Genomic DNA, 26,963 nt, shown 5'->3' on the forward strand with positions numbered 1-26,963 from the left:
ATGGAGAGGTTGAAGTAATCCTATTCAACATTACAAGAAACACATTGGAGATGGCAGTGCCCACCGAGCCTCTTCGCAAACCAATTCCATAGACAAATGGATGCTTATTAGGAATGAGTCTGCTTATACAGCTTAACTTCGAAAAATGAGGATATCTTGCTATTTTTGGTCCATTTTTCACATTTCAACTATTGGCCAGAATTTTCTACCCCCGGACACCCAGGTCAATGCAGACCCTATTGCACACTTACTGACTCCCACTCTGAATGACTACCTCTCTAAAATCCTTTCGCTAATTTTTATAACCTGATCATCTATGTGGGTATTGTTTCCTTTAACCTTTGCCTGACACTGCTTCCATGATGTTTCAACCAATACGTCTTCATAAAAATCATGACGACCTGTGCTCTAAGTGGGGATTTGTTCTTTTAGTCTGTTAACAAGTCGATACTGCCTGTGGCCATGTTGAAGGGTTTCCCAGGCTGGAATCTTCACAGGAGCAGGTTTCCCCCCCAAACCCCGAGTGGGTTGAAACCACTGACATTTCTCTTCCCAGTCTACAACTTAACCAGGGTTCCTTAAAGTCACACCAGCTGCTTCTCCAAAACAAACCAGCAAAAAGACACCCGACTGCCACTGAGTCATTGTGATCACAGCGACTCTATGGGACGGGGCAAAACTGCCTCTGCGAGTTTCCCGGTCTGCTAACTCTTGACAGGTCTAGAAACCCACATCTTTCCTGGTTTCGAACAGAAGACCTTGTCGCATAACCGTTACCCCACCAGGGCTCCTCCAAACGAAAAGTATGAGGACTAGCAGGTGCACATGGGAAAACACATGCTACCTTAATTAACAATTCAGATCACGTTAGGTCTGCAAAAAGCTTTTCGAGGAAATGGGGTATTTCCTTGATCACACTATTATGCAACTTGTTTTCTCTCGCTCTTTTTTCTGAAGCAAAGGAGGACATCTATAATCACAAACCCCGATTCATTCCAGATTATCAGGAAATAGTTCATGCTTCTTCTCCAGCTCTGACTTTTAAAAGAGAAAACTGGGCCCAGTGAGAAGTGTAAGACTCACTCATCACTACACAGTCAATTAGTGAGAGGAGGCAAACTCAGTGAGGTGACTATCAATTTTCTCCTGATTCTGAACAGTTTGTGAATGGGATCCACTGAAAACACGATTGCTTTCATTGCAGTAAAATATACACACTATAAAATTTCCAGTTCAAGCATTCATAAGTGATCAATCAGTCACACAGTCACACATATAAAGGTACGTAGTTTTGAATCAGTCTAAGCATAAACTCAGTATCTTAGGCAGTGAGTCCATGTTTCTCCCTTCTTGAAACTCGTGCTCACTACTGATAACTTTAGTCTCTAGATGGTTGCCTAGTTTAGATATTTCACCTGAGTAGAATTATCCAATATGTGACCCTTTCTGTCTGGTTTCTTTCACTCAGCATAATGTTGTGAATGTTCAACTACATGTCAGGACTTTTTTCCTTTCCTGAGTGAAAAACATTCCATCGCACATGCGCATGCATCTGCACACACACACACACACACACACACACACACACACACATGGGTAAGACCCTGAATTTCACTGAGCAGAGCTGGGCTTGCATAGTGCATATTTTTCCCAATAGGTGAGCCTCAAGCAACTTGCTCTGAATTAGTGCACCCAGTGGCATCCCCTGGGAAGGTTCTCTCTGGCCACAGTGAATTATTTTGTAAAAGCACTTTGGCTCAAACCTCATTTTTTTTGTGACGGCTGATTTAAGAGAACAGAGCACAGCTGTGAAATTTTGTTTCCTGCTTTGGAAAAAGGCCATAGAAACTGTTGTGATGTAGAACACAGCTTACAAGGACAGGACTATGGGAAAAACTCAAGTGTACAAGTGGTTTTTTAATTTCAAAAAAGGTGAAATGTCGATTGATGACAAACCTCATTCTGGACATCTGTCCACTTCCCACATGGATGAAAATGTCAACTCAGAGTACATTTGGAGTTTGTTCCACCAGCTTAATCAAGCTTTCTACTTAGAGGTTCTGAAAAGATTGCTTAACAGTGTGTGACCAAAAAAGGCCTGATTTGTGGCAGATGGGGGCCTGATTTTTCCACCATGACAATGCATCTGTTCACACAGCCATCTCAGTGTGTCAGTTTTTGGCAAAAACAGAAACAAAAAAAAGCGAACCCGGCATATTTCTCTTGCCCCATGCACCTTACTCACCTGACATTGATCTGTGACACTTCCTTTTGTTTTTTGCAAGTGTAGAGGGACATGAAAGGTTATTGATTTGAGGACATAGAAGAGGTGAAGAAAAAAAGAGGGAGGTGCTGTCAGCCATCGAAACAGCTGAATTTGAAAAATGTTTCCAAGAACGGAAGCACCATTTCGACAACTGTAGTAAGTGTAATGGAGAGCACTTTGAAGGTGATAAGGTTGCTTTGTAATAAAATAAAATAAAATATATACATTTGGGAAAAATTGTTTTTTGGGTGGTACGCCCTTGTGCGCGCGTGTGTATACACCGCATTTGAAAACACAGTATTTCGAATGTATGTGGAAAGAGTTTAGACTTTTTTTAACTCATCAAATAGAAAAGCGAGTAGTGAGAGACAGCTATGTGATCGTAAGTCAATTAACCAAACTTCCTGGAGTTCAGTTTCCTTATCTGCATGCTGGGAATGATCATAACAAGCCTTATTTAGTTCTTCAAACTTTAAGGATAAAACGAAATATAGATTTGAGGGCACGCTGGCGATGTAAGGAAAAAGAGTATCAAATGGAAAAGATAACGGAAGTATTTGTATTTACACTTAGTGAGTCTCAGGGAATACTTTCTGAACTATCTCAGTTCACTGCTGCAACGCAGAGATAAACATGGCCTCTATCTCTCTCTCCCACCCCCCTCCACACTCTAAGATTCTAAAAGAGAACATGAAATTTATTCTAGGAAGATATTTGCAAAACTATTTTTCCTCCTGTATTAAGATATGCTTGACAATAGAAGGATTTACAGCTTTCTCTGTTAAGCCTTTTGAAATTGTATCTGACTGACTTCTGCACTTGACAGGGCCTTGAACGATTGCAGGGTATACTAATTTCAAGCATTCACTATAAATTGTTATAACTGAATGCTTATTTTCATTTCAAGTTCTCATAGAAAATGATGTGATTTATCATGACCTAGAGATTTATCTGAGACTTATAAACTATTAATAAAATAAGGAGGGAATGTAGTAGGGGAATAAATATGTACTTCAATATTTCCTTTCTTCAATACTCAATATCACATTCTAAAATACAAATACCTGATTCCCACCTTTCTCCTACCTTCCAGGGATGCGTTCATCTACCACAAACTCAGGGCATAGCATACATTACATCAGGCAAAACCAAACTGCCCTTCCTGTTAGAATGTTCTCCTGGGGGAGGGGAAGAATCAAATTATTCACTCGGATTGATATTCATAGTGTTTAGAGAATGAAAATCTTGATTTGATTCGCAATAAAACTCACCCAGTAATTTCTGAAAGAGAGACTTTAAGTATGGTAGTTGCTTAACCTTTCTGAGTTTTAGTTTAATCCTCTGTTTAAAAGGGGGGTTATTTAGTTCATAATATTGGTGCAGGGTACTCATGAAGGGTATCTGTCTAGATATGACACAAATGGTGGAAAATGGCATTTAACTCATCACTAACTGAGCGCATACCCAAACCCACTGCCGTTTGAGTCTATTCTGACGACTTTTGAGGAGATGGAGACGAATTGTACCTCCGAGTTTTTGAGACTGTAAATATTGATAGGAGGAGCCACCTCGTCTCTGACCTGCAAGGTGGTTGATGGGTATGAATCTCTGACCTTGTACTTAGCAGCAGTGTGCATCACCTCGTGCACCCTTGGGGCTTCGTTTAAGATCATGTCACCACAAAATAAAATTTCATTCTTGATACAAATACTAATATGAAGTAGGCAGGTATTTCCCTATGATCCATAAATGTAATATCCCCTCAAAAAATAATCATTCTACTGGGGGATTAAATAAATTCATTATTTCTTGATTATTTTGTTCCTGGGGGGGCAAAACGGACATACGAATACATTTTATGTATACTTTTATTTATATTTATAAGTACTACAAGGGGCAAGAGATGTATAATAACTTTTACCAGCTAGTCAATAAATTCCTCTCCAGCAAGCTTCATAAATGCTATGAATATTCAATGGAAGCAGCATAGAATTATCAGTGATGGTTGCTATGGAAAGGTATCTGGGGAGAGAAAGAAGCTCCACTACCGTCTGGAAGAGTCAAGGTACAGAAGGGTAAGACCCACGAGTCAAAGAAGAATGAAGTTCTGAGAGATGAAATGCAAGTCAAAGAAGGAAGTTGCTTCTTCTTGATTCACGTCCTATCCTTTCACCTGGACTCCTGGGCTCCTCCCTCTTGCCTGGATTCTCTTAAAGTTCGATTTATCCATTTGCAGCACCCCTTTCAACAGAATCAGGGTCAGAGCACCCCCAAGTGAGGAAGCACTCTCTTCCTGTATTCTTATTTCTTTATACTAGCTGTAATTAGCTGTGTCAGGGCTGTAATTAGGATTCCCAAGAATATTCTATATTCCTTTTTGCAGCCGTTTAAAAGCTCCTATCTACTCCTCAAAAGGAGACCTGGTGGCATAGTGGTTACACGTGGGGCTGTGATCCCCAAGGTCCACAGTTCGAAACCACTAGCCCTTCCTTGGGAGAAAGACGGGTTTTTCTATGTTCATGAAGTGTCACAGTCTTGGAAACACACATGGAAGTTCTAGCCTGTCCTACTGGGTTGCTATGAGTCAGCACTGAGTTTGGTTTTATCTTCTCCTCGGCTAAGGTCCTCTGGCTTCCACTCTTCCAAAGAAATAGCTCTTGTCAAGACGGCCAAAGAGAAGTGGACCTCTCAACTGTCCCTTTGTTCGCCTGTGACTGTCTCACACTGAAAGGGCCTGTTGCTCCTCCCCAGATTCCTGTTGAATATGCCTTGAACTGCTGCCACCTGCAAAGCCAGTCCTTAGAACGCTCCACCAATAGGGGAAACGGGGGCTGCCTGCTGCTGTAAGGTTTTAAAGTCTCAGAACCCCACAGCGGCTTTCTACTCTCTTCTGTAGGACAGAGGTAGCTCAAACTCACAATTGATGAGATGGCTTCGGCGACGTCCCATGGACATTGTATTCTGTTTTCTACCTGCTGGCTGCCTGCGGTCTTCAGCCGCTCCTCTCTTCATGTTGGTAGTGTCCTATCACTCCCCCTAGGAAGCACAGCTTGTCTCTTGTTCCCATGACCGCAAATATTTTGGTGACTCCCAGCTTGATCTTGAAGTCTGACCTCTCTCTGAACTCCCTTGTCTAGACACCAACCCTCCACTTACTCTTCGGCGAGTGTGTTCCTGTCAACTGTACACATCCACTTCTGAATCTATCTTCTCTGTGGTAAAAGCCAGCATGCACCCAAGGGTCAAATAAGAATTAGAATACTTATCTACCCAATAGTCTCTCTTTGGATAATTAAACTTCACCTTGATGGTTTTGTATCCTTCAAGAAAAACCGATCAAAATAATCCTTTTGAATTGACCATAATTTTCTGAACTGATTGTTCTACCTTGAATTGAACTGACCCAGAAAATCCCTGTGAAAGGCCGTATTTGTATTGGACCTTGTTTTCTGAAGGCACCACCAGGTTTCAAAGCAAAACAAAACAACCACCTCAAATGTACTGCCGTCATTCCATTCTGGCTCACGGCGACACGGCAGGGCTGGGCAGAACTGCCCCTGTGGGTGTCCAAGACGGTGACTACACAGATGAGAAAGCGTCTTCTTTCTCTTTGCAGAGTGGACGGTGGCTTTCAACTGCTGACCCTGCAGTGAGCAGCCTAAGGCGCACACACTCCAGGCTCCTCAGCAGCAGACTAAACCAAGTGTTTTCCTGAAAAAACTTCTCTGCGGCCATCCACTGAGCACACAGACAGGTTGAAACCATTCTGTTGGGAAGGAACATTTGTATATAGGAACTGGAACCCAAGTAGCAAGAATTTATGATTTGACCTTGAATGTTACCTTGCATGGCCAAGATGATGCTCTGTATGGAAATAACCATGACAGGAACTTTTTACGAAGATATATGAAGACCACTAAACATTGCATTGGTGAGGAAAAGAGCAGGCAAGTGGTGATGAGGAATCCTCCCCCCCCCATCCCGCTGCCCCACTATGACAACGTGTCTGCACATTCTTCAAAGGCAGTAAGGACTGTCCCATGAGGATTTGATTAGGAAATGTCCATCAACCGCCCTGCAGTCCTGATGTCGCCCCTTTAGACATCTTTTCCTTTCCAAAATTCATAGGACATTTAAAGAGCATAATTGGATCATCTCAATGATGGCCAAAGTGCTCTTTGGACAGGGTAGAAATTAAAAAGCACATCATTCGTCAGGGAAGGGCTTCAGGCAGCATTTTGTTTTGTTGCCTGTGGGATCACCATGAGTCAGAACCTACGGGGGAGTCAATTGCACGGATCTACACATAACCCCTTCCCAGGGGGACGGACAACAAAAGAGTGGGTGAAGGAAGACATCAGACAGTGTAAGACATAAAAAATACTAATTTATAAATTATCAAGGGTTCATAAGGGAGAGAGTGTGGGGAGGGAGGGGAAAAATGAGGAACTGATACCAAGAGCTCATTCAAGTAGAAAGAAAATGTTTTGAGAATGATGATGGCAACAAATGTACAAATGTGCTTGACATAATGGATGGATGGATAGATTGTGATAAAAGCTGTACGAGCCCCCAATAAAATGATTTCAAAACAAAACAAAAAGAGCACCTAACAACAACACTGAATATCATTTCAAAGATTTTTTTTCTTTCTTTTAACAGTTCATATTCCTAATTTATGATGTGTTTTTAGTTATGAGCTTACTTTTGTTAAAAATGATCATTTCTAATAGTTTCCCAAAAGTCGTAAGTGAAAATTGTTAGTATTCGTAGAGCATAATTTCATTTCACAGCTTATCAACATAGAGACCACAATCTTTTGAAGCATTGCCAACTTCAAAGTAGTGACTATATTTTAAATAGGCATATATCATTTCCTTCTCTTTAATTTTTTTAAAACAGGATTTTGTTCAGAGACAAGAGTAGATGATTTACTTGGGTAGTTTTATATAATTATCTGCAGAAACCCCCAAATATTTACACATTCCACAAGAGGTGGTCACTTCAGGCTTAGAAGGGACTAAATTAAGCAATTTTAGTTACAGCCTGAGTTTTTAAAGTTTTTAATGTATTTGATTCTTATTTTACTTTCAATCTATACAATAATGCTGAAAAGAGATCTTGTGTCTTAAAAGCTTTTGATTTATGTTAATGAAAGGATGATATAAATGTATGCTAAATCAATTTAAGTTTAGCAAAATTGCAAATTTTACTTAAGGATTTATTTTCTGCTTGATTTGGACCTATTCTCTCATCTGTTTATTTTACTCTCAAAAATCATTTTTAAAATCCAAAGAGTCATTTTTAAAGTTACTAAAATAGGATAAATTTTTTAAAGAAGAAAATATATATCATTTTGTTTAAGGCCATTGCCTCAAAACCAAAAGCCAAACTCACTGCCATTGATTGAGTCAATTCCGACTTACTGTGACCCTAAAGTTCAGGGTAGAAGTGCCCCTGTGAGCTTCCAAGACTGTAACTGTGAAGCAGCAGGTGGTTTCTAACTGATGATCTTGCAGATGGAAGCCCAATGCAAAACCAGTACATCACCAAGTTATGTTATCTTTACCTTTCTGTGTCAGACACTCTTTCCTTCTCCAACCTCCCTTCTCTACAGCCTATTCCCTATCAACACTCATCTTTCCAACAAACAAATGTGATACAGTACTTCCTTGATCAGGTTTCCTTAATGTGTCTTATCTACAGGATCCATTCAAGATGTCTTTGTAATGTACAAGGGTCTTCATAATCAGACTTCTGACTCTTAAATAAAAATCCACACTCACTGCCATGGAAACCATTCAGACTATAGAGCCCCTGCAGGTCAGAGGAGAACTGCCCTCTGTTTTATTTTCTGAAGCTGGTGGATTTGAACGGCTGACCTTGTGGCTAGCAATTCAATTTATAACCAACTATGTTTCTTTACTTAAGTCAAATCCTGCCTCTTGCCCAAGACATGTGTGCCTAACCAATTATGCCCCAGGGATTATAAGTACACCATGCTCTCTTGGGTGTTTTTATTTGTGCATACTGCACAAGTAAAATCAGGAAAGATGTGTGTCAGGATTGTGTTCTCTTACCATATTGACGCAATCTGGAGGATGAGCAACAATCAGAGAAGCTAGATGATATGAAAAACATGGCATCAGGTTTAGAGGAAGACGTATTACCACACTGAGATTTGCACATGGAAAAACCTTGCTTGCTGAAAGTGAGGAGGAATTGAAGCGCTTGCTGATGAAGCTCAAGGAGTCTAGCCTTCAATATAGATTACAGCTAATTGTAAAGGAAATACAAATCATTACAACTAGACGAATCGGCAAAATCATGATAAATGGAGACGAGACTGAAGTTGTTAAGGATTTAGTCTTACTGGGATCCATAATCAATGCCCATGGAAGCAGCCGTCAAGAGATCAAATGATGTGCTGTCTCCGGTAAATCTGCTGCCCAAAAGCTCCTTAACGTATTGAAAAGCAAGATGTTACTTCGAGTAGCAGGGCATGTTATCAATCACCACATGTGCATGTGAAAGTTGAGGATTGAATAAGAAATATCAAAGAAGAAGCTATACATTTGAATTGTGGTGCTGGTTAAGAATATTGAAAGTACCATGAACAGATGACTCTGTCGTGGAAGCAGTATGGCCAGATTGCTCCTTAGAAACAAGAGTGGCAAGACTCATACCGTGTTGTTAGGAGAGACCAGTCTCTGGAGAAAGACCTACTGCTTGGTCAAGGAGGGGGTAGTGTTCGAAAAAGAGGAAGGTCCTTAGTGAGAGGCGTTGGTACAGTAGATGCAACAACAGGCTCCAACACAAGATGGCAAGGGGCGGCAGTGTTTCCTTCTGCGCACACAGGTTTGCAATGCATCCAACCCAAAAACAACGACAATCATCTCCACCTCTGACCTCCATATGTTTTAGCCCTTAAAACAAGATTTTCTATCTCTTTGCAGTTGCCTAGTCTAGGTAATTCATGCAATTGGGATAATAAAACCAGGGTCCTTTTGTGACGGATTGGTATTTCTCAGGACACTGTTTCCAAGATACACCCATGGCATAGCACCACCAGGATTTCGTTTCTTTCTACGCTTTTCTTTTTATTCGTTTTGTTACTGTAGAACTATACAATATTTTGAGACCTGTCCATCTGCTGATGGATACTTGTACTGTTTCCACTTTGGGACTACTTTTTGTTTCCACTTTTCGGTGAATAATGTTACCATGGGCTTTGGTGTGCAAGTTAGATTTCAGTCGCTCTTTTCAATACTTTTGAATATATACCTCGAAGTGAAAGCTTACACTTTTCCAGTGAAACCCTACCTGCCTATCCCGTCAGGTAAACACGGGCACTCTTTCTCGTGGTGTCCATTCCCCCTTGTGCATAATGATCACCGTTTATAGTACTGTCTATTTCTCCATCGATAGCTCCCTGCACTAGAAGCTCCCTTCTTTCATCTCTGAGTCGTTGAGACTTTCCTCAGGGAAGGCTTCAGATAGGAGCAACCTAAGGATTTGTTGGCTGGATGAGTTCAATCCTGATGCCTGTGAAACAGAGCAACCGTTCACGTTCCACATGAATTTCATGTGTTTATGAATTTCAGTGTATTCTCACCAAGCAGACCATCCCATTGTTAGGTACTCCCAGTTTTCACAAAGAAGCACATTTAGGCCTGGTACTACGAAGAGCTCTCTAACTTCTACAACATTATACCTACCTTCTAGCGAAGCAGAGAACATAGAGGAATATAAAGTTTATAAGGTAGTGTGTTGAGGTTCCAAGCTTAAATTACAGAAATGATTCTACAACTTTCAGGTAAATGTGGAATCAACATTATTATTTGGAGGGGAATGGACACAAACCCATCTTATTATTCCTTCTGCAGCTCCTCACTTCAAACATCTTCACTATGATGTACTCTATCACTTCAGGTGTGAAAATGTGTAGTGGAATTTAAGAAACCTCTCTGTCAGGGAGGTTTTGAAAGCCGTGCTAGCACCATATACTATTCAAACCTCTTGATTTATTTGTCAGAACTGAATTTCTCAAAACTATAGACAAAAATGGAATGAATGGGAAGGAAAGGATGGTTTGCTCCAGTTAGGTCTGTTTGCATAGATGCATCTTAGACAATCGGCCATGGAGTTAGTCTATGTATGGAAACATTATTACTTCCTCTCTTTCCTTCCCTCCGGGAAAGGGTCCCTTGTTCTTTCAATCTCTGATGTCACACTTAATAGACACAGTTCCCCAAATCCATAATGTTGTGTAAGAGGGGCAAAGAGCTAGCACATATTTCTCTGTACGCAATCTTTGTGCCAATAAAGATTCACTCTGTGTTCTAGAACCAAGACTATTCTAGATGCAGAAGCAATTAGTATCAGAATGCCATCCTTGTCTCCAGTGCAGTTCTACGTGAATTTCAGAGAATTCTTTAGAAACCTATTCAATCACATATTATTCTGTGTCATGTGATTGAATTGTATTTATCTGTGGAAACACAGCGCTACTAAATGAGAGTTCTGTAAGCATAGAGTTCAACTGTGTTCTCTTCGGCTTCATATCCTTTACCAATTCAGACAGATAGGCCATAGCCTTCACACCAGCCAAGGAGTGACACAGTGGTTAAGTCCTTGGCTTCTAACTGAGGAGCTGGTAGCTGAAACCCTCCATCATCTCCACGGAGAAAGATGTAGCTGTATGCTTCCGTGAAGATTATTTGCTGTTGCTAGGCGCTATTGAGTCAGTCTCAACTCTTAGTGACCGGACCATAGAAACACTCCCAGATGCTGCAACATCCCCACAGGGGTTGTCATGTTGGAACCCACTGTCACAGCCACCATGTCAGTCCACCTCACTGCCTCAGTGACTCTCTCCCAAGAATGAAGTCCTTCTCCAGGTCCCCCCTAGAGAACATGTCCGAGGCATGTAAAACAACGCTCCTTATTTCTGAAGAGAGTTGTGGCTGTACTTTCCCCAAGACTGATTTGTTCATTTATCTGCCAGTTCCTTATATATTTAGTATTCATGTCCAATGCCATCATTCAAATATGTGGATCGATATTTCATCTTACTTACTGATTGTCCAACTCTACAGTGCCCATGAGGCGACTGACTAGACCCTGGCTTGAGTTCAGGCTCATCTTCGCCCTCCACACAGTTGGATGCTTTCAGTCAAGTTCTAGTTGATGTCAGCAATGACACTCCTCATTTCAAACTATTCTGAATACAGTATCCTGCTGCAAACATTTTTGAATTGCATCAACATTTTGCTCGTGTGTGATAACAACGATATTGTTCAATAATCTGTGGGATCACCCTTCTTTGTAATGGGTACAGATATGGACCACTTCAGATGGCCGTATAGCTGTGTTCAATAAATATAGTAGGAACATCAAGCACAAAGGCTTCAGCCAGGACACATTTTGGTTTGTTCAAGAGAGAGAAATGTGGTTCCTGTGCTTGCCCCATAGTGAGATCATTCCCAAAGCAAACTGCTGGTCACTTCCCCATGACCATGGCCTCCAAGACCTATGTGATTTGAAACCAACCCAACTAAGCCATGTGTTTGTGTGTCATTCGTGTCTTCCTTTTCTATGCTACCACAAGACTGAGGTTGGCTCTTTTCTCTCAGGTGCCTAGAAAACCTTCCTCCTACTATGGCTCTAAAGACACTTCTTTAGCTCTGCCCAAGGTGCTTCTTCCTGTTCCCTTCATACCACGGCCAACTTCTTGCTCTTCTGAATTCAGAGTACACTTCGCATCAACTGGGCAGAGACCTCTGGGAAAGGAGAGACGTACTGACCTTCTCTCCCCATCTAGAGTTCCAAGCACTGGTCTTGGCATGGACTGTGTTCAGAGATGCTGTTGAGAAAACCACGTCATCTAGTAGTGAGTGTGAGTGCACATCAGCAACTGGCCACAGCAGGAAGGAACACACGCTATAGCTGCTGAAGGCAGGCCAGGCAGATAAGAGCCCGGGGGGTGTTGGAATCAGTGTAATAACAAGACTCATTATTGCAGGCCTTTATTATGCAATTGATAATTTAGGGGAGTCTCCCACATGCCAGGAGCAGCATCCTCTATGATTTTACTTGGCCCATTTTCCATGTACACACCAGATGCTCATTTGCCTAAGTAGGAAACCATAGCGCTACCATCAGCGGCGGGAAGGGAGAAGAGAGGACGGAGCAAGAGGCCGCCGTCTCATTTGGAAATGCTTTTGTTTCAGGTTGGGTGTTGCAGCTCCTAAGTTTTAAAAATTCCCCCTTTTAAAAAAGGCAGCATGGTATCACTTCGACTATGGGTATAGAGGTATTTAAATATTAAACATAAATTCTCTATTACATGTTTCATAAACACTGCTGGCTTATGAGGAAGCGAAATTGCTTTTTATAAACACTGAAGCTGGCAGACACATTTTTCTGGCAATACTCTATGAAAAACTCCTCTCTCCCTTCCTTGTTCATTCATAACACGGCAGGAGCTGAATGAAGCTGAGTGTGTGGCTTCCTGGGGGTGTTTGCAATTGAGACTGACAGTAGAAAAGGATTGCAAACAGAGGCGAGTCATTATAAAGTAAATGAATATTTGGACCCTGAGTACACCCACGGAAATCTTGATGAAGCTTCACAAGACCTAGCACACAAACAACCCTGCTTGAATGACCAAATGAAAGGAGGGGTGGGCTGCACGGTGGAGTGGAATAGAAGCTGGAAATCCTGTAGTATTCCCCTTAGAAGGAGTCAAAAATGTGAAATTAATCTAATGTCTGAAATCCCCATTATTAGTCATCTTTTAAACTTATTCTACTTACAAAATCAGTAGGAATTATTTATAGATTAACTTTAGAAGGAAAGCATCTTTGCCTCAAAATATTTCCCTGATAGCAAGATAGAAAGATGAGGCTTTCCAGTCCTGTAGAGATGTAAAGTCTTGGAAACTCACAGGGGCAGTGCCACCCTGTCCTTCAGAGTTGCTATGAGCTGGCACCGACTCTGTGGCACTGAGTTTGGTTTGGGGGATAGCCAGGTAGAGTGTCACAAACTGGCAGGTAGAGAGTCATTCCCAAATTCTTTGAAGAGTTCTCTAATTAACAAAATAATTGTCTCTGAGACCTTTTAAAGCCCTTTATTGCTAAAATTTTATTAAGGATATGTTGATATTTAGTACAGAGTGAGACTCTTACACAATAGGAAGGCCAATAGGAGAAAAGAGGTGGTTGGCAGTGAAATAAAGTTGGAATCCCTCTCAGTTCACAATTATTTACTAGGTCAAACTGGCTTTTGAGTTACATTCTCGGTAATTATTTTGGGGGGTGTGTTATTAATCATTTTATTGGGGCTCATACAGCCCTTTTCAAATCCATCCATTCACTGAAAGGACAACAGATAAACGTTTAGCTGGTGCAGGAGGGAGGGGTCATGGTCATAGGCAACCACCGGAAGAAATGTAAAAAGTAATCCTCCCACCTGAGCTTCAGCATGAGCAACTTCCCAGCCAGCCAAAGCACCTCTCCTCTGGATTCTCAAAGGCAGTCACAAAGGTGTCTATCAAGAGAGATCAGCTGAGATGTGTATTTGAGAGGGCCAAAGTAGGGCTCTGCTACTTGTCTATTTGTCATATGGAGGAACTCAACATTTTGAGAGCTCTACTCTGGATTTTTCAAATGCCAATGCCCATGGTCAACAGGTTTGAGCAGCGCTTTTAAAAGTAGGATTTGTAACCAATTTCTAAAATTAGCCACTAAAAGCTTTATGGATCATAAGATATTGTCAGATACAATGTGGAAAGAAAAGTCCCCAAGGTTGGGTAATACACAAATCATACATTGGCCATAAAGAATGGACTTGAATATACCAATGATATTGAAGATGACATTGCCATGGGGCAACGTCGCACTCCTGTAGCTGCTGCTGCGAGGATTCAGAGTCGACTTGACAACAAGGAGCACTAGCAGGAACAAAGCAGACCGATGTGCACACACCATCCTTTCAGCTGGCCCCCTTGACGTGAGAGGCCACAGCCTCCCTTTACTCATTCCTCCCGTCATCCTCTTCCACTCCGACCGCCATGTTGCGATATGTCTGCTCCTACTGCTTACCCCTAAAGATGCTGCTCTTAGCAACAATTCAAATGCAAGCAAGCACCACAGTCTCTAAGGGTCCAATGAGCTTGTGCACTAGTTATCTGAGGGATTGGTGTTTCTAGTCTCACCATCACCATGGCTCATGAAAACATCGCCCCTTCCAAGAGGATTTCAGGCATCAAACAGCAAGTGGGGTATATATTATAAAAAGGCCCGATATCACAGAGATAGAACCCGTGAAATATAACTCTGAGAAGGACTGGAACTTCTAGAAATCCCAGGGCCCAAGGCAGGACTAGCTCAGAGAAGATATTTAGTGGAGGAATATTGGGGTATTGAAGGGATGAAGCAATATTTATTTCTCGTTTCATTGGAAGTACACACAAGGGTACTCAGTGGGACGAAGGCGAGAGATTGGCTTATCAATCCAACACCACCCGAGAGCAGCTACTACATTCTTTTCTTGCTCTGATGTAATCTACCAGAGTATTTTAAGTGACCCTTCCTAATAGTCCTTCCATGTAGTTAGCGGTCTTGCAACTTCTCTTCCAAGTCATACATTAAATTCTAGGCTAAGACAACGTGTGGAAATGAAGCTTGTCTAGACAGGCTGGGGAAAGGGAAGGAAAAGGCAAACGAACAGAAAGAAATTGGGAGAGCGAGACAGACAGGAGGTGGAGGGGGCGGGGAAGAGAAATATTCCTATTTATGATATTTCCGAGCCTCCTCCAACTATTCACTCAGAAACTTCAGTAACCACAATAAAATCGTTTGGATGAAGATTGTAATTCTTATCTTGTTATGTATGTCCGATGCTTCTTTAACTGCACTATGGAGTTTAAATACCTTATCCTTTGAATTCACATTTCTATAAAGCGTCCAGAGCCGCATTCACAGAGAACACAGACAGCAGGTTGCAGCGTATGGAAGTAATAAACTCGGATTTTCTCCCTTCTTCTTTCACTTATGCAAAAAGACAGACCAACATTTAGGTTTTCTCTGATCCCACAATGTCTAGCCACGAATTGATTCCACAGCTATGGAATCTGGGTCTGGCCTCTGGAGATAAATCCTTAACACCCAGTCTTGGAGTGGCCTGCATATCTCTCCTTTTTACAGCCCACTCAGCCCATGACATTGATAGCCAGGGAGCAAATTACTTGATAAATACGCTATGAAAAAGCAAGTCATTGGCTTCTGTAACAACCTAATATGGACTGGCACCAATAGTGGTTGGTTTATGATAACAATGTATTCTAATATGGCAAGTTTTGTACTTGTGCCCACCACTATTTTGTGTCCAAGCTTAATAGGAATAATCTCATTTAATCTTCATAACAAACATTTTCACAGTGCACACTTCTAAGATTCTACAAAAGTTCCTTTCAGAGCTAGTGTCCGACTTTCAATATTCATATGTGGAATCAGGCCATACTTGGCTAACATCCCAATGGCCTACAGGGGAAGTTCTTGAATCAATTTGGTCATGTACAAAAAACAGAACTTGATAGCTCAGCACTTTCTTGATCTGGCTAACAAGTTCAACTTCTCCTAGTTCAAACCCATAAAGTCTACCAATAAAGGCTATTTCAGGGTAAAGCTGATTGTGTATGGTTGATTCCATATCACTGCACAGCAAGGATCTGCTTCGCTTAGACATATGAGTTAGTGCCCATTTAATTTATATTCATCTCCCAAAGCCATGATCGAGGAATCCAGTTTTATCAGAGTAGACAAGTCCATGACCTTGATCCTCTGCCAGTGTTCACACCGACCCTTCATGTTGGAAGGAGGTGGAGGCTAGGACAGTGATTGCTCTAAAGAAAGCACCTGACTGATTGCTCTTTCCCTCTGTTTGCCTCTGCATTCCAGTAGGAACTGCACCACCTCTGGCCCCTTTTAGTGGAGTCAACAGATGGATTCAGAAGCTTTCAGTTATTGTTGACTTGACGCTATTTTCACCAGCACGGGTGGCCATATCTCCTCTAGTGTCACTGAAGGCAAGGGTTAGCTGTGACTCGACACTCGGTCCTTCTAGACCTACTCAGACACCAACTGTTCCTACCCTGACACTACTTCTATGTTGGGTTCAATAATTCGTTGCAATGGTCACACACAACTCACCGGAAATACTCACCATTATGGGGGCATTGTCAGGGAAGATAACAGGTACCACAAGTAAGGATCGGTGAACATTAAGGAAAGAGTCATTGGTCAAAGTTACTGTGCATCTCCCTGTCAGCCAGAAGCCAGCGTCTCTCCAGAACTTAGCCTCTCGGCCACACAGTCCCTTGTCCTCTGTTTCCATGGGCCAGAAAGCCGGCCTGCCAGGTGCTCTGTCCTACAGTCCATAATCTCCGGCTAGATGAGGAGGAGGTACCCAAGAGGCTCGGACTGCTCCTCTGAGTCCTGGTGTCACAGTCTGGTGTAAAGCTGGTCTTCATGGCCTTTGCCATGTCGGACGAAGATACTGAAGGTGCTCTTTCAAGGTCCTGTGCTCTCTCTCTCTGCTGCTACTTCAAAGGTAGAGTCAAGGGACTGATAACAAAAACTAACTAATCCCTTCTAATAGTGTTACCCAGACCCCACTTGCGTAGGCCCACCAAATCATTTGGTGTGGGTTATGGAGACTTGGGGTAGCGCAGCCGTATTAAGGCCCGTCACTCTACCACGAACCCCTTATGTGTAAGAGTAGAGCTGTACCTTGGAGAGGCACAGATTCAGATCTGATTTCTTTCTTCAGAGATGCATCCGCGTGGACCTGGACTTCCAACCTTTCCGTTAGCAATCAATCATGTCAATTGTTTGAAATACCTGGAGACTCAGAAGGAGGCTAAGGGGCCACAATTTCCTTGTGCTTTGGTTTTATTTGGGGCAAGGAACCATTCCAGGTTTCATTACGACCTAATGCACCAGCAGTCAAACTGCTGTCTCCCTTCTTCCATTTCTGCTACTTTGATACTTCTCAATATCATTTCATGATTAACCATGTTTCTTTTCTTTAGCTCAGTAAGAGAAACTTTCAGTTATATTGCCACATTATCCACTCATCCCTCAAGACCTAGCCAGTCCTGCTAGCCTTTGGAGCTGTAGCTCTGTTTCCCCTTCCAGAGGGGTGCGAGCATATTATCTTTAACATTACAGTGCATCAAATATGTATGCAACATTTGCTAATGTATCCAATTATTTTTATGCCCATCTCTCTTACTGGAATGTTGAGCTCTCTGAGAATAAGAATGTTTGTGTTATTCATCTTATCTCCTTGAATCTAGCAGACTATTAAACCATTCAAACAGCTCTTAAAGAGGTATTCCTTAATCCCAATCTGAGGCTCTTTATCATGCCTCCAAGAGTATCTGTCCATTCTCACCTCGGTGGGCCCTACTTACTGCCATTGAGTGGATGCCAACTCAGAGTAACCCTATAGGATGCGGTAAAACAGCTTGAGGGTTTTCTAAGCTGTAACTCTCGACTGGAGTAAAACGCCTCATCTTTCTCCCTGGAAGCTGCTGATGGTTTTGAACTGCTGACCTTGTGGTGGTGTAAGGAGCCACCAGGGCTCCTTTCTGTGGCCCTTGGTAGACCATAGTCTAAGACTAAATTCATGACTGCTTATTGGTTGTCTTCATGGGTAGACTGTAGACTTACATACCTCTGAGGTCTAGGGCTACATCTGTAGAATAACAGCTTTATCACAGAGAAGTCTCTTACCAAATATTGGTTGAAGAGAATAAGAAAATTGTCTGTGCTAATCAGAAAAGAATCACACACTACTATGGCTTAACATCTCTATTTTCTGACACTACTATGTAGTACCTAAGTCATTGTGAATACTGGGTTGATATAAACCTATAATTGTGAGTTTATACTATATATAAAGTGATGAATAATGACATAATTTTAACAGTTAGTGACTTTTGGGGGGATATGTATATATCTATATATCTATATCTATCTATATCTATCTATCTATCTATCTATCTATCTATCTATCTATATCTGTGTGTGTCTATGCATGTGTCTCTCTTTACTAAGGAATCAATTAATCCCTCCTTCCAAACCCTGCCTCCTTAGAACCTTCAAAGTCAGTTTTTTTGGGGTGTGAAAACCATTTTTCTTGATTTTTTCTTTTATAATACTGGGAGTAAACAGTAATATCTTTATGAGATTGATTAATTTTGTTGAGCATAATGTCTGGTGATTGTAAACCACCTTTTTGATAAATTAAAAAGTAAAAATAGCATAAGGTGGTACCTCTTATTGACTATTTTTATCCCAAATGCAGAGAATTACAGAATGGCCCAGGGGAAACAATGTATTTCATTTAGAGGCAAACAAAAAGCAAGACATTTGTATTCCAAGAGCACACGAATGAATTAAAAACCACTTTTGTTCTGACTTTGATATATTTAGAATAAGTACTTTTGTAACTAGAGTCCAGTAATTTTTAATTAGAAGGAGTTAGCTGGACAAAGTCTCTTTGACCACCATTAAACGGAGAAGATTCATGCAGGTGTGCAGCGAATGGTCTCCAGGACAGAAACCATTGTCGTATCGTGTGAGGATGCTCAGCATTCTTAGCTCTGCTTTCACAAAGGCTTCTGACTCGAGGAGCAGGGAATGCAAAATGAAGTTGCAAAGAAATTATAGGGGTGGATGTGGGAAAAGAATTCTTGCTAAATGAGAACAGCATTCAATCTCATTACATTTAACCTTAGAAAACAAAGTTTATGAGTGTATATGACTATCATTTTGGCAATTTTGATGCATGTTTCTTTTTCTGATCTCACTTGTTCAGTCTTCTTCTAGAGCTCAGTCAACTATAGTCAGAGAATCTTTACAGTTTCTGGAGGGATCAACAGCTATTTCCTTTGATTTTCTCTCGTAAGACGTAGCGGTTCAGTCCTTCAACTGCAAAGCTCTCGTTTTTCCTAAAGGGATTTGAATCTCGTTCCAGATTTCCAGGAGATAAAGCTGAGTTACACAATGATAGGGCTTCATGACCAAGTGGGAAGTCCCTAATCTCTGGTTCTGAAAGACATACTTACTTGCTCATCAGAGGCAAACGCATGACTAGATTTTTTTTCTTTTTAATAAGAAGGATAGGATGTGAGGTGACAGCAGCGATAAATACTGGCCTTCTCAAGGTCCACTCAGTAGCAACCCGAGAAAAGAACAGCGTGCCAAGAACTCCTTATAATCTTCATAAAATAAGGCATTCTAGTTAGAACTCAGCATGCTGAAGGAATTGCCTTTCCTTCTTCGCACAAGTTCTCATTCCGATGAAATCGGAGATTTCCCTGTGGCACTCAGAACATGTTTGTGGAACTGATGTGGCCCTTTCTCTTAGGAGAATAGTTTTATCGTGAGTCACTCCATCATTCACAGAGAAGCAGATGTGTTTCTGTAGCTCCGGAGGTCGCCTCCAGGAAGTGACCTTGGGTCATCTCTGGGAACAAACCATCTTGGGTGCACTAGCTCTAGGGCCAATCAGAATAAAAGGATATCAAAGGAGGCTTGGCAGGGGTGTGTGTGGGGGAATACAAATGAGAATATTGAAGAAAAGCGGCACCCTAACAAACTGGAGACCACAACCTCTTGGCTACAGACTTTGTGTTAAGATGGTTTTCCTTAAATCAAGGGCCTTTCAACCAAGCCACCACCATGAATCTCACTGCTGCTTTCTCTGGTTGACGACACTCTCTCCGTGCCCGTGGAGCCTCCAGATATGACCCTGTGTCCACATCAAATTCCACTCTAACAATGCCTGGTAGGGTTTGATCTAAAGAAATGTAGCTGAACGGAATTACTGAACGCCAAATGAAGGTCAAGCATGATAAGAGGAACGTAAAGGGCAATAGAGGAAAGAAGTATGAGGCAAGGGGCATTTATGGAGATCTAAATACAGGCACATTAATATGTAAATATATTTTTATATAATAATAGGGACATAGATCTATGGACATATATTTATATGCTAAGTATTAAGGGAGAAGATAGAAATTGGGCCTCTACTAAAGTACTCCCTTAAGGCAAGAACATTTTGTTCTAATAACCCAGCATTCTGTGATGCTCACCTTCTCCACACAGTTGCTGAAGACAAAAAGGGTACATAAGCAAATGGGGTGAAGAAAGCTGATGGTGCCTGGCTATAAAAAGATAGCGTCTGGGATCTTAAGGGCTTGAAGATAAACAAATGGCCCTCTAGCTACGAGGCAACAAAGCCCACATGGAAGAAACACACAAACCTGTGTGTTCATGAGGTGTCCACAGAATCAGGTATCAGGCATCAGAAGGCCCAAAACAAACAATTATATTGATGCAAACTAGGTGGGGTGGAGTAGAGACCCAAAGCTCATCTGTAGACAATTGGAATTCTCTCATATAAGGGTCACAAGGAAGGGACAAGCCACCCAGGGTGCAGCATAGCAGCGATAAAACATACAGCATTCCTCTAGTTCTTTAATACTTCCTCCCCCATTATCATGACCCCTGTTCTTCCTTACAAATCTGACTAGACCAGAGCATGTACACTGGTACAGATTCGAGCTCTCAACACACAGAATCCAGGACAGATAAACCCCTCAAGAATAGTAATGGGAGTAGCGATACCATGAGGGTAGGGGAAGGTGTGGGGAGAAAGAAGGAACTGATCACAATGATTGTGATGACAAATCATAGAAACATGGGTTAAGGGAGATGGTGGAAGGTATAAGATATGAAAATAACAATAATTTATAATTTATCAAGGGTTCAGGAGGCTAAGAGGAAAAAATGGGGAGCTGATACCAAGGGCTCGAGTAGAAAGAAAATGCTACGCAAACGATGATGGCAACTTATGCATAAATGTGCTTGACACGGAGTTGGTGGTGCAGTGGTTAGCATAGCTGCCTTCTAAATGTGCTTGACACATGGATGGATGGATGGATTGCTATCAGAGGCCCTAATACAATTATTTAATAAAAAAACAAAACTCCTACTGTACCTGGAAGCCCGGACAACTTCAATGGCATTTTGAATATTTTTGCATGACCTGACCTTGTTTCCCTTCCCTGGAGAATCAGACTGCCTTTATAGTAGAACAGAAAAGTTCCTGGTAGATACATGCATTTTTTTATATTTATTTTTATATTTATATTCTGGTATCTATATGTATATAGTACCAATTTGATGACCAGAGACATAGAGCCCAAGCCCAACAAAACTCATAGCCGTTGAGTCAATTCTGAATCCAAGAAACTTACATAGCACTTTCGAGTGTGTAAGGCTTTACAGGACCAGATAGCCACAGTACATTAAATATTTCTGAGTTTTCTTTTTCACAGTTTCCCAACATGCCCACATCAATACCTCAGCACCACTTTGTTACCTTGTGCTCAAGGCAGTGAGAAAGGAAAGAATTGTACAGCTGCCACACAGCCCCTCCATGCACACCTTTTCCCAGGTGATGCCCTATAGCTTATACTCTAGTCTTTCTATCCCTTTCTCTCTGTGCTTTCTATTTAAGTTTTCATTGTAACCAATTTCCCATAGGTATATATATCCCATTCAATATGTACCATTCAATCATATTGCCCATCTTTTCCCATTAATCTCCCTAGCGAAATGGCCTCAACTTATCTCAACCCTATCTATTTTCAAAGCCACTGGCATTTAAGGAATGCTAGCAACGTATCTACAGGGACCTGCCAGAAACTCAAGCTAGATTCAGAAAGCAATGCAGAATGAGTGATAGGATTGCAGGTGTTAGATGAATCTTGGCTGAAAGCAGAGAATAACACAAAGACTTTTACCTGTATTATATTAACTATGCAAAGGCATTCAACTCCCTTGATCTGTGAGGGAGTAAAATTACTTGCTATATCACTTTTATCCATAATTTTGTAACCCCCATCCAGCGACCGGTTAGTCATTTTACACATTTACTTAAAAGCCCGGTGCTGCGTTGCCGCTCGCTGAGCCCAGAGTAGAGTGCGGAAGGGAATGACTGTGGTCCTAGTGAGAGCTGGGAGATTAGCTAAGGGCAGGAACTACTCTGTGTGGAGGGTGGGCGAGGGGACATCAAGTGGGAAGTTTGTCAGCGTATTAAGGACTTTTATACCTCAGTGTGCCATAGAGTGACTGGTGCAATGTCAGATATTCAGGTAAGTGTCACAAGAAATGATTAACGAGAAAGATAGAGCCCAGGGACATGAACGCCCCAGCTACTAACTTACAGGTCAGCAATTCAAGCTTCTCATGAGCCCATGGTTGCCGCCACTCTGCCAATCACCTAGTCAATGGTCTTCCTCTTCTTCATTGCCCTCTGCTTTACACAGCATGGTGTCCTTCACCCGGCACTGGCCTCTCTTAATTACCAGACATACTCCTGTATACCCTGAGTTCTCAGCACAATTTTTAATGCAGTTTTTGTGGTAAAATTAGGTGCCTCGCCTGATATTCGGGTCGGCTTATACTTGAGTATATAGGGTACATGTCCAAAGTACTTGCAGCAGTCTCGGCATCTTTGCTTCCAAGGAGCCTTAGGGCTGTACTTCTTCCAAGACAGGGCTGTTCTTTTGGCAGCTCCTGGTACTCCCAAAATACACGCAACGAAAACTTTCTATACTGGCTTCTAAGGAGCATTCTGGCTACAATTCTTCCAAGTGTTTTCCTTGCAGGCACTACCTAAAGTGGAAAGGCAAGGACTCACGCACCATTTCTGTACTTCCGATCCAGGTAGAACACAGTACTCTGCAGCTCGATGGTTAATCAAACTTAGTGCTAAGCAATATTCATACATCCATAGAATAGTAAAGCTAAATGGGACTCTATAGATTAATTGGTTGTAACAACAGCAGCATAAAAACCCCAGGTACAGTTGAAGAAACAGAAGCCCTATGTGGGTTAAAGTCACCACAGAAGGGGCGTACTCAGAGCCCCTAGTCAAAGGCTCAGTAACCCAGGACAATGTGATGCTCGCCATGTCTTTTATGCAACAGAGTATCTCCTTCCTGAAGTTTGGAGCTAGTCTAATAAATCAATGCGTCTTTACCAGAAGCGCAGTCTCTCGCTTGTCTTCTCATGTAGGGGACACAAAATAGCCTCGTGTCCTTCAGATCGGTCTCTCGGGGTGTGTTTGTGAAAAACGGGAAGGAAATCTTACCAGTCAGGAGACATTTCCCCTTTGTGGATGCTGGTGGCTTATCATTCATATAAACTAAATGATAAATCAAAGGCAAGTAGAACAAAATAGAATAAAAGAGAAGATTTATCCCTGCTTTTTATAGCCCCCCTTTTGTCATCTGTAAATGATCAACAGAGTTCCTTGTGTGGTTCGGATCAGAAAACAAATGAGAAGGAGCCATGCTTTTGGCTTGTTGTCTGGAGAGCAACTATTCTGCAAGGTCATAAATTAACCAGATACAAAGGGGGCTTTCCCTGTAGCTGATCAGATTGTGAGGCTGAGCCAATTAAGGCCTAAAAAGCTGAAAATCAACCGTATTGGCACTTGGGTTTTCCACATCCATTGTGCACATTTCTAAGACCCCACTGAAATACAATGCTTAAGCTACTAACCTGATACACTTTCAAGCAAAACATATTAGAATTCAATTGTCGTCCGAGGAAAAATCATTTCTATAGCGAATGTATGTCGTCAGGTTCTGACAGAAATAACTACTGGGGAGAAAGGTTGTTTCTGACAGCCTCAGAAGGCCTCAGTCAAAGCTGACAGAATAATGAATTTAAATAGCCCCCCTCCCTACACTCCAGGAAAAAATAAAACGTAAACTAGTTTGTTCTGCAAAGAACAATATTTTTCTTCCTAGGATATTTACCTGAAATAAGAAAAGTTACATTTATAGTAATAAGTCTGAAATGGTGGCAAAATTTGTCTCATTTCCTACGGCAGCGAACCTGTCAAAGCTTTTGGGGGGCTGGGGGCTGGTTTAGTGCTGTTCTGTTCTCTCTTGGCAGGCGCTTTCATCAATGGGATACTTGTGTTTTCCTCAAATGGCAACTCATTGAAGCATCTCCAGTCCCATGTTTTGTGCCGAATTCTATTTTCTTGTAGGAAGCTGAAAATAATTCACAAACCGTTGTGGTAGGAGGCCAACAGGGAGCCGCCAGAAATTCCAGGCAGTCTCAGAAAAGGACCTGGACTGAGGAATATCAGCTGTCAGATGACTCTTGGTTGAAATCAGAGAAGACCAGAGCGATGCCGCTTGCGTTTTATAGACTACGGCGGAGTACCCAACTGGGTGGATCATAAGACACTGTTGTGGAGGATGGGAGTCGTGGAATGTGTACACGGACCAAGAGGCAGTCAGTTGAACAGAGCAAGGGGATACTGCCTGCTTTAAAATCAGGAAAGGTGTGCGTCAGCGTTGTGTCTTTCACCACAAGTATTCACAGTCTTCAGAGAAAAGATGCTGGAATACATGAATGAGAATATGGCATTAGGATTGCAGGAAGAGTCCCTTAACTACTTGTTATAGATAGATGGAAAAACTTGGCTTGCTTAGTACAAGGACGGCTTGAAGTACGGATGGACAACAAACACTGTCGTCTTCACTTTGAATTCCAATCCAATGTAAAGAAAACCCACATACTAACAATTCAACCAATCGATAACATCAAGACAACACGGAAAAAAGGCTGAAGTTGTCGATAATTTAATTTTCACTTGGCTGCACGATCAATGCTTATGAAAGCGTCAGTCAACATGTCAAGTGACAGATCACATTGGGCAGATCTACTTCATAAGACTTCTCTAACACATTCCAGAGCAAAGCTGTCACCTTCAAGAATGCTGAGTGCCGAAGTCAAGTCAAACCATTCCAGTCACCTCAAGGCATGCGAAAATTAGACAATGAATAAGGAAGACTACCAAAATGGTGATGTATTTGAATTATGGAGTTGGTGAAGACTACTGAAAGTACTATGTACTTCAAAAACAATCTTTCTTGGAAGAAGTAGAGCCAAAATGCTTCTTGGATGGAAAGACTTCACCTCATGTACTTTAGGCATATTATCAGCAGAGATCAGACCCTGGAAAAGAATGTCATCCTTGGTAAAGTAGCGGGTCTGCAAAAAACAAAAGAAGACCCTCATGGAGATGATGGGTTGACATGGTGGCTGCAGCAACGGGCTCAAAGAAAACAATGAGTCTGAGGATGCTACAGGACCAAGCAGTGTTTTGACGTTAACAGCACCTAACGACGCAGAAAGTGTGGAACATGATCCTGTAGGTCTATGGTTATTTTGACACATAATGATTGGAGACATGTATTTCTGGTAATTAGCCAAAATTTTATGCCAATGGGAAGGCTATAAGAGAATCTGGGGGACTATACTATTATTAGACTCTATTTTTAAAAGCCAGCCAAGATACACAAGTCTGTGTAAGCATTATTTCCTGTAAAAGTCACCTTGAGAGGGAGACAATAATCCTAATAATGCTGCTGGTGTTCAAAATATTTTTGGAGTTCCTTTTTGAGAATTGCTTTCAGAGCCATATAAGATTAGTCACCTGGCTCTAAAGCAAGCTGCTCTTATAAAGCATGGCTGACAATGCTACCGTAATCATAGACCAGTGTAGTAAATGTTTTCCTCAAATCAACCCCATTTCTGTTGATATCACCTTATGCCCTTCATTGCTTTTGCATATTCAAAATATTCAAAATATTATATTCCTAGAATACATCCTAGGTTTATAAGGCAAATCTGTAAGCTGAATTTTGCCCAGCACTGTTAAATTCTTGCATTTGGCCAATAGTTTTCCAAAATCTGTTTATGTTTTGTTTAAACTTTTCAGGAAGTTGAAACTCTATACCCTAAATCACAGATTGGCGATGATGTAAGCAATGATTCAGGGACAAGAAATTTCCTATTAGGAACTTTACTGTGTTCATTGTTGTGCTGTTTATAAGTGCAATTGCTTCCATTGCCTATATGACAAAACACACTCTCCTTAGCTTAGACTTCCGGAAAATGAACAGATTATTCAAAATATATAGCAAATACAAATGGTTAATGTATTTATGAATATTCCATATTTCTGACAATCAATAAATTACAATTTAAGGAATAATTCAGTAAAACAAAACACAAGCAAAAAGAACCCATCTTTTCCTATTGGCCATGACAAACAGCATATTACACACACCAACCGAGGTCCCATTGTCTTAACATGGGACCATCCTACTCATTCGTTGCTGGTAATGAAGTATGCTAACCCTTGACAAAAGCCATTTGCAAATATGGTGTCGATCCTTTACACAGATCAAAAGGCTCATTCCTTTATCTACATGCAATCCCTTCTTCAGCTCCATCGTCTATCAGATCATTTGTAAATGCTCACGACGGGCTGATATCTCTTAAACAGACACCTTCAGGCACTAGCCTGCTCTCAAACGCTAGATCCATTTGCTCCACTTCCTACTCAGCATCCCTTTTGGGGAGGCCAGCTGGCACTTCTGAACTCAATCTGGACACATCTAAACATTTCCGCTAGAGTCTCATTCACTTACAAACCCAGTCTGAATGAAGGGATTGCACCCTCTCCATTATGCAGGTCCTAACCTTGGTGTCATCCTGAGCCGTTCTCATCGGGCACCCCAGATCTA

Source organism: Tenrec ecaudatus, chromosome 5 (genome assembly GCF_050624435.1).
Source record: "Tenrec ecaudatus isolate mTenEca1 chromosome 5, mTenEca1.hap1, whole genome shotgun sequence".
Lineage (NCBI taxonomy): Eukaryota > Metazoa > Chordata > Mammalia > Afrosoricida > Tenrecidae > Tenrec > Tenrec ecaudatus.